Source organism: Anser anser (genome assembly GCF_964211835.1).
Source record: "Anser anser genome assembly, contig: HAP1_SCAFFOLD_145, whole genome shotgun sequence".
Lineage (NCBI taxonomy): Eukaryota > Metazoa > Chordata > Aves > Anseriformes > Anatidae > Anser > Anser anser.
This window is the reverse complement of record NW_028153572.1, coordinates 124,629-132,500: the sequence shown is the minus strand read 5'-3', so window position 1 is coordinate 132,500 and position 7,872 is coordinate 124,629. Positions and strand designations below refer to the sequence as shown.

Genomic DNA, 7,872 nt, shown 5'->3' with positions numbered 1-7,872 from the left:
TTATTGTTGTTGTTGTTGTTGTTATTTTTTATTATTTTATTATTATTATTATTTATTATTATTATTACTCATTATTACTTATTATTATTTTATTATTATTATCATTATTATTATTATTTTCACCATTATTTAATAATAATAATAATAATAATAATAATAATAATAATAATAATAATAGTCATAATTATTATTATTCTTAATGTTGCCTGTTTTCCGCTGCGGCTTTAGGAATTACTTACCGTCTTTCGAAACCTCGCCCCCCCCCCCCCCCCCCCCCCAGGCGAACAGCAGTGGAGCTCACCTGGCGGCTCGCCAGGCGGCAGGGGTCGTGGAATAGACTCGGCTGGGTGGCCGACCCCCACGCCCCCACCCGCCAGCTCCAAAGGCACGGTTGGCGGGCTGCGGGGAGGCCAAATTAGGTGACCTAGCGTTCACGTGTGCGTAAACGCATCGATCGGCAAAATCGGTGGGACGGTCCGCAAAAGAAGGGCTAGCTAGCACGGCGAAGCGGAGCAGAGCGGTGCAAAGCGAGGCAAAAAAAAAAACAAACCAAAGCTCTACGAGGAAAAACCTTGTGGCAAATCAGGCCTAGGGAACGGCAAAGGAAAAAACAGCGCCAGGAAAAGCAAAGCAGAGTAGGAAGAGCAAAGACTGCAAAGCAAAGGAAATGGGTGCCGGCGATACAAACCGAATCAAAATAAGCAGCGCTAAGGAAAGCAAATGGAAGCAAGCGCAGGGAAAGCAAAGCGGAGAAGAGCGAGGAAAAGCAAAGCGAGGAAAAGGAAAGCAAAGCGAAGCGAAGCGAAGCAAAGCGCGACAAAGGGAAGCAAAGCAAAGAAGGGCCAGGAGAAGCAAAGCAAAACAGGGCCAGGGAAGACAAAGCAAAGCGAAGCGAAGCGAAGCAAAGCGCGACAAAGGGAAGCAAAGCAAAGAAGGGCCAGGAGAAGCAAAGCAAAACAGGGCCAGGGAAGACAAAGCAGAGCAAGGCAAAACAAAGCAAAGCAGCACAGGGGAAAAGCAAAGCGGTAGTTTTTGTCCTTTGGGGAATCGCGTGATGTCGCTTAGCGTCCTCGAAAACCTCACCCGACACCGTTCCCAGCCGAATAGCAGCAGCGGGACCCACCTGGAGGCTCGCGCTCGCCAGAGAGCGGCGGGGAATGCGGAACAGACGGTGCCGGGTGGCCAGCCCTCCTGCCCCCACCCTCCGGTTCCGAGGGGACAGTCACCGGGCTACGGGGAGGCCAAGGTGCACGTCGTCCGAGGGTTTATGCGTTCGTAAATACACACCGATCGACTCGTCGGCAAAATCGGCGGGACGGTCCGCAAAGGAAGCCTAGCGCAGCAAAGCAGAGCAGAGCGTTGCAGAGGAAAGCGGAGCGAGACAGAGCAAAGCCCCGCTAGGGGAAAGAAAGCGGAACGAAGAAAAGCAAAGTCAAGGAGGGCCAGGAAAAGCAAAACGAAGCAGGGGGCGAGAGAAACCAAAGCAAAGGAGGTCCAGGAAAAGAAAAGCGGCGTCCTGAACACAAAGTAAAGCCAAACAGAGCAAAGCAGGGCCAGGAAAAGCAAAACAAAGAAGGGCGAGAAAAACCCAAGCAAAGGAGGTCCAGGAAAAGAAAAGAGGCGTCATGAATACGAAATAAAGCCAAACAAAGCAAGGCAGGGCCGGGAAAAGCAAAACAAAGAAGGGCGAGAAAAACCCAAGCAAAGGAGGTCCGCGAAAAGCAAAGAGGTGCCGCGAACGCAAAGCAAAGCAAAGCAGGTCCAGGGAAAGCTAAACAAAGAGGGACAGAGAAAAAAAAAAAAAAAAAAAATGCAGGACCAAGGAAAGCAAGGCGATGCGGTGAATACAAAGCAGAGCAAAACAAAACAAAGCACGGCAAGGAAAAGCAAAGCAGACCAAGGCAAAGCAAAGTAGCGTGAGGAAAAGCAAAGCAGGGCCAGGAAAGGCAAAGCAAAGGACTTTGAGGCGAGGCGAAGCACAGCAGGGGTAGGAGAAGCAAAGCAAAGCAGAGAAGAAAAAGCAAAGCGGCGCCAGGAATACGAAGCAAAGCTAAGCAAAGGAAAGCGTGGCCGGAAGAAGCAAAACGTAGCAGGGCCAGGGAAGGCAAAGCAGAGCAAGGCAAAGCAAAGCAAACCCTGCGAGGAAAAAGAAAGCCTTATCGGGCAAAGAAAAGTCAGGCAGGGCCAGGAAAAGCAAAAGGAATCGGGGTCAGTAAAAACAAAGCAAAACAGGGCCGGGAAAAACAAAGCGGTGCCACGAATGCAAAGCAAAGCAAAGCAGGGCCAGGAAAAGCAAAGCAAAGAAAAACAGCGCTGTGAATACGAAACGTGTAGTTCCTTAGTGTCGTCCGAAATCGCACCCCCCACCCGCCCCAGACGAATAGGGAGGGGCCCGTTGCCGGGTAACGGGGAGGCGGGCGTTCAAGAAGGCGAGGGTGTGGCAGCGGCCCCCGGTTGCTTCCGGCCGCCGGCCGCTCTGACATAAGAGGCTCCCGCTCGGTCACGAGCAGCTCGCCACCTGTGCGACTCGGTGTGGCTGGCTGCCCGGCCGGTTTGCTTTAGCTTTTTATCGTTACATAAACGATCCATAGGTATATAATATTATATATACTACTTAAGAGTTATTACAAAAGAAAGTACTAAATAAGAGTAAATATATATATAACGAAAACATAATAAAAAGAGTAGTAGTAATAATAATAATAATCGTTGTCTGTTTCCCCCTTTACTTTTAGGAATCACGTAGTTACTTAGCGTCGTTCGCAACCCCCACCCTCCCCAGACGAATAGCAACGGGGCCCACCTGGCGGCTCGCCGGACAGCGGGGGCCACAGAATAGACCCGGCCCGGTGGCCAGATCCCTGTCCCCTCGTCCGCCAGTTCCGAGGGGACAGTCGCCGAGGTGGGGGGAGGTCAAGGTGTGCGTCTGAGGGTTTACGTGTTTCTAAATACACCGATCGACTCGTCGGCAAAATCGGTGGGACGGTCTGCAAAAGAAGCCTAGAGCAGCAAAGCAGAGCAGAGCAGAGCAATGCGGAGGAAAGCAGAGCAAGGCAAAGCAAAGCCCCGCTAGGGAAAAGAAAGCGGCATAAGGAAAAGCAAAGCACGGCCAGAAAAAAACAAAGGAAAAAGGGTAAAAAAAAAAAACCAAAAAGCAAAAAACAAACAAACAAACAAAAAAAACAAAGCAAAGTAGGGCCAGAAAAAGCAAAGCAAAGCATGGCCAGGAAAGGCAAAGCAGAGCAAAGCAGCACAAAGAAATACATAGCAGAGCCAGGAACACAAAGCAAAGCAAACAAAGGAAGGCATGGCCGGGGTGGGGGGGGGAGAAAAAAAAAAAAAAATGAGGGCCAGGGAATGCAGAGCAAGGCAAAGCAAAGCAGAGCAAAGCAGCACAAAGAAATGCATAGCAGAGCCAGGAACACAAAGCAAAGCAAAACAAAGGAAGGCATGGCCGGGGGGGGGGGGGGGCGGGGGGAGAAGGGGGGGGGGGCGAAGAAAGAAAAAAAAAAAGAGGGCCAGGGAATGCAAAGCACAGCAATGCGAAACAAAGCAAAGCAGCACAAGACAAAGCAAAGCACTGTCTGGAATTCAAGGCAAAGTGAAGCAAAGTAAAACAAAGCAGGGCCAGAAAAGGAAAGAAAAGCAGGGGTAAGAAAAGCAAAGCAAAGCATGGCCAGGAAAGGCAAATGACAGTAAGGCAAAGCAAAGCAGAGCAAAGTAGCACAAGGAAAAGCAAAGCAGGGCCAGGAAAGGCAAAGCAAAGGACTTTGAGGCGAGGCGAAGCACAGCAGGGGTAGGAGAAGCAAAGCAAAGCAGAGAAGAAAAAGCAAAGCTGCGCCAGGAATACGAAGCAAAGCTAAGCAAAGGAAAGCGTGGCCGGAAGAAGCAAAACGTAGCAGGGCCAGGGAAGGCAAAGCAGAGCAAGGCAAAGCAAAGCAAACCCTGCAAGGAAAAAGAAAGCCTTATCGGGCAAAGAAAAGTCAAGCAGGGCCAGGAAAAGCAAAACGAATCGGGGTCAGTAAAAACAAAGCAAAACAGGGCCGGGAAAAACAAAGCGGTGCCACGAATGCAAAGCAAAGCAAAGCAGGGCCAGGAAAAGCAAAGCAAAGAAAAACAGCGCTGTGAATACGAAACGTGTAGTTCCTTAGTGTCGTCCGAAATCGCACCCCCCACCCGCCCCAGACGAATAGGGAGGGGCCCGTTGCCGGGTAACGGGGAGGCGGGCGTTCAAGAAGGCGAGGGTGTGGCAGCGGCCCCCGGTTGCTTCCGGCCGCCGGCCGCTCTGACATAAGAGGCTCCCGCTCGGTCACGAGCAGCTCGCCACCTGTGCGACTCGGTGTGGCTGGCTGCCCGGCCGGTTTGCTTTAGCTTTTTATCGTTACATAAACGATCGATAGATATTTAATATTACATATACTACTTAAAAGTTATTACAAAAGAAAGTACTAAATAAGAGTAAATATATATATAACGAAAACATAATAAAAAGAGTAGTAGCAATAATAATAATCATCGTTGTCAGTTTCCCCCTTTACTTTTAGGAATCACGTAGTTACTTAGCGTCGTTCGCAACCCCCACCCTCCCCAGACGAATAGCAACGGGGCCCACCTGGCGGCTCGCCGGACAGCGGGGGCCACAGAATAGACCCGGCCCGGTGGCCAGATCCCTGTCCCCTCGTCCGCCAGTTCTGAGGGGACAGTCGCCGAGGTGGGGGGAGGTCAAGGTGTGCGTCTGAGGGTTTACGTGTTTCTAAATACACCGATCGACTCGTCGGCAAAATCGGTGGGACGGTCTGCAAAAGGAGCCTAGAGCAGCAAAGCAGAGCAGAGCAGAGCAATGCGGAGGAAAGCAGAGCAAGGCAAAGCAAAGCCCCGCTAGGGATAAGAAAGCGGCATAAGGAAAAGCAAAGCACGGCCAGAAAAAAACAAAGGAAAAAGGGTAAAAAAAAAAAAAAAAACAAACAAAAAAACAAAAAACAAACAAACAAACAAAAAAAACCAAAGCAAAGTAGGGCCAGAAAAAGCAAAGCAAAGCATGGCCAGGAAAGGCAAAGCAGAGCAAAGCAGCACAAAGAAATACATAGCAGAGCCAGGAACACAAAGCAAAGGAAAACAAAGGAAGGCATGGCCGGGGTGGGGGGGGGAGAAAAAAAAAAAATGAGGGCCAGGGAATGCAGAGCAAGGCAAAGCAAAGCAGAGCAAAGCAGCACAAAGAAATGCATAGCAGAGCCAGGAACACAAAGCAAAGCAAAACAAAGGAAGGCATGGCCGGGGGGGGGGGGGGGGGGGGGGGGGGGGGGCGAAGAAAGGAAAAAAAAAAACAGGGCCAGGGAATGCAAAGCACAGCAATGCGAAACAAAGCAAAGCAGCACAAGACAAAGCAAAGCACTGTCTGGAATTCAAGGCAAAGTGAAGCAAAGTAAAACAAAGCAGGGCCAGAAAAGGAAAGAAAAGCAGGGGTAAGAAAAGCAAAGCAAAGCATGGCCAGGAAAGGCAAATGACAGTAAGGCAAAGCAAAGCAGAGCAAAGTAGCACAAGGAAAAGCAAAGCAGGGCCAGGAAAGGCAAAGCAAAGGACTTTGAGGCGAGGCGAAGCACAGCAGGGGTAGGAGAAGCAAAGCAAAGCAGAGAAGAAAAAGCAAAGCAGCGCCAGGAATACGAAGCAAAGCTAAGCAAAGGAAAGCGTGGCCGGAAGAAGCAAAACGTAGCAGGGCCAGGGAAGGCAAAGCAGAGCAAGGCAAAGCAAAGCAAACCCTGCGAGGAAAAAGAAAGCCTTATCGGGCAAAGAAAAGTCAAGCAGGGCCAGGAAAAGCAAAAGGAATCGGGGTCAGTAAAAACAAAGCAAAGCAGGGCCAGGAAATCAAAACAAAGAAGGGCGAGAAAAACCCAAGCAAAGGAGGTCCAGGAAAAGAAAAGCGGCGTCATGAATACGAAATAAAGCCAAACAAAGCAAGGCAGGGCCGGGAAAAGCAAAACAAAGAAGGGCGAGAAAAACCCAAGCAAAGGAGGTCCAGGAAAAGAAAAGAGGTGCCGCGAACGCAAAGCAAAGCAAAGCAGGTCCAGGGAAAGCTAAACAAAGAGGGACAGAGAAAAAAAAAATAAAAAAAAAATGCAGGGCCAAGGAAAGCAAGGCGATGCGGTGAATACAAAGCAGAGCAAAACAAAACAAAGCACGGCAAGGAAAAGCAAAGCAGACCAAGGCAAAGCAAAGTAGCACGAGGAAAAGCAAAGCAGGGCCAGGAAAGGCAAAGCAAAGGACTTTGAGGCGAGGCGAAGCACAGCAGGGGTAGGAGAAGCAAAGCAAAGCAGAGAAGAAAAAGCAAAGCGGCGCTAGGAATACGAAGCAAAGCTAAGCAAAGGAAAGCGTGGCCGGAAGAAGCAAAACGTAGCAGGGCCAGGGAAGGCAAAGCAGAGCAAGGCAAAGCAAAGCAAACCCTGCGAGGAAAAAGAAAGCCTTATCGGGCAAAGAAAAGTCAAGCAGGGCCAAGAAAAGCAAAACGAATCGGGGTCAGTAAAAACAAAGCAAAACAGGGCCGGGAAAAACAAAGCGGTGCCACGAATGCAAAGCAAAGCAAAGCAGGGCCAGGAAAAGCAAAGCAAAGAAAAACAGTGCTGTGAATACGAAACGTGTAGTTCCTTAGTGTCGTCCGAAATCGCACCCCCCACCCGCCCCAGACGAATAGGGAGGGGCCCGTTGCCGGGTTACGGGGAGGCGGGCGTTCAAGAAGGCGAGGGTGTGGCAGCGGCCCCCGGTTGCTTCCGGCCGCCGGCCGCTCTGACATAAGAGGCTCCCGCTCGGTCACGAGCAGCTCGCCACCTGTGCGACTCGGTGTGGCTGGCTGCCCGGCCGGTTTGCTTTAGCTTTTTATCGTTACATAAACGATCCATAGGTATATAATATTATATATACTACTTAAGAGTTATTACAAAAGAAAGTACTAAATAAGAGTAAATATATATATAACGAAAACATAATAAAAAGAGTAGTAGTAATAATAATAATAATCGTTGTCTGTTTCCCCCTTTACTTTTAGGAATCACGTAGTTACTTAGCGTCGTTCGCAACCCCCACCCTCCCCAGACGAATAGCAACGGGGCCCACCTGGCGGCTCGCCGGACAGCGGGGGCCACAGAATAGACCCGGCCCGGTGGTCAGATCCCTGTCCCCTCGTCCGCCAGTTCCGAGGGGACAGTCGCCGAGGTGGGGGGAGGTCAAGGTGTGCGTCTGAGGGTTTACGTGTTTCTAAATACACCGATCGACTCGTCGGCAAAATCGGTGGGACGGTCTGCAAAAGGAGCCTAGAGCAGCAAAGCAGAGCAGAGCAGAGCAATGCGGAGGAAAGCAGAGCAAGGCAAAGCAAAGCCCCGCTAGGGAAAAGAAAGTGGCATAAGGAAAAGCAAAGCACGGCCAGAAAAAAACAAAGGAAAAAGGGTAAAAAAAAAAGAACCGAACAAACAAAAAAACCAAAGCAAAGTAGGGCCAGAAAAAGCAAAGCAAAGCATGGCCAGGAAAGGCAAAGCAGAGCAAGGCAAAGCAAAGCAGAGCAAAACAGCACAAAGAAATGCATAGCAGAGCCAGGAACACAAAGCAAAGCAAAACAAAGGAAAGCATGGCGGGGGGGGGGGGGCGGGGGGGGGGGGGGTTGGGGGGGGGGGGAGGGGGAAGAAAAACAAAAATGAGGGCCAGGGAATGCAAAGCACAGCAATGCAAAACAAAGCAAAGCAGCACAAGACAAAGCAAAGCACTGTCTGGAATTCAAGGCAAAGTGAAGCAAAGTAAAAGAAAGCAGGGCCAGAAAAGGAAAGAAAAGCAGGGGTAAGAAAAGCAAAGCAAAGCATGGCCAGGAAAGGCAAATGACAGTAAGGCAAA

At 49.9% G+C, this 7,872-nt stretch overlaps 1 long non-coding RNA gene across 1 annotated transcript; it reads left to right on the top strand.

Annotated features, from left to right (window-relative positions):
- The first annotated feature begins 6,725 nt into the window (after nucleotides 1-6,725).
- LOC310891906 lies at nucleotides 6,726-7,501 on the top strand. Its single transcript, XR_014577778.1, has 2 exons — nucleotides 6,726-6,892; nucleotides 7,037-7,501. It is a non-coding gene; the product is annotated as an uncharacterized lncRNA (long non-coding RNA).
- Nucleotides 7,502-7,872: the final 371 nt, after the last annotated feature.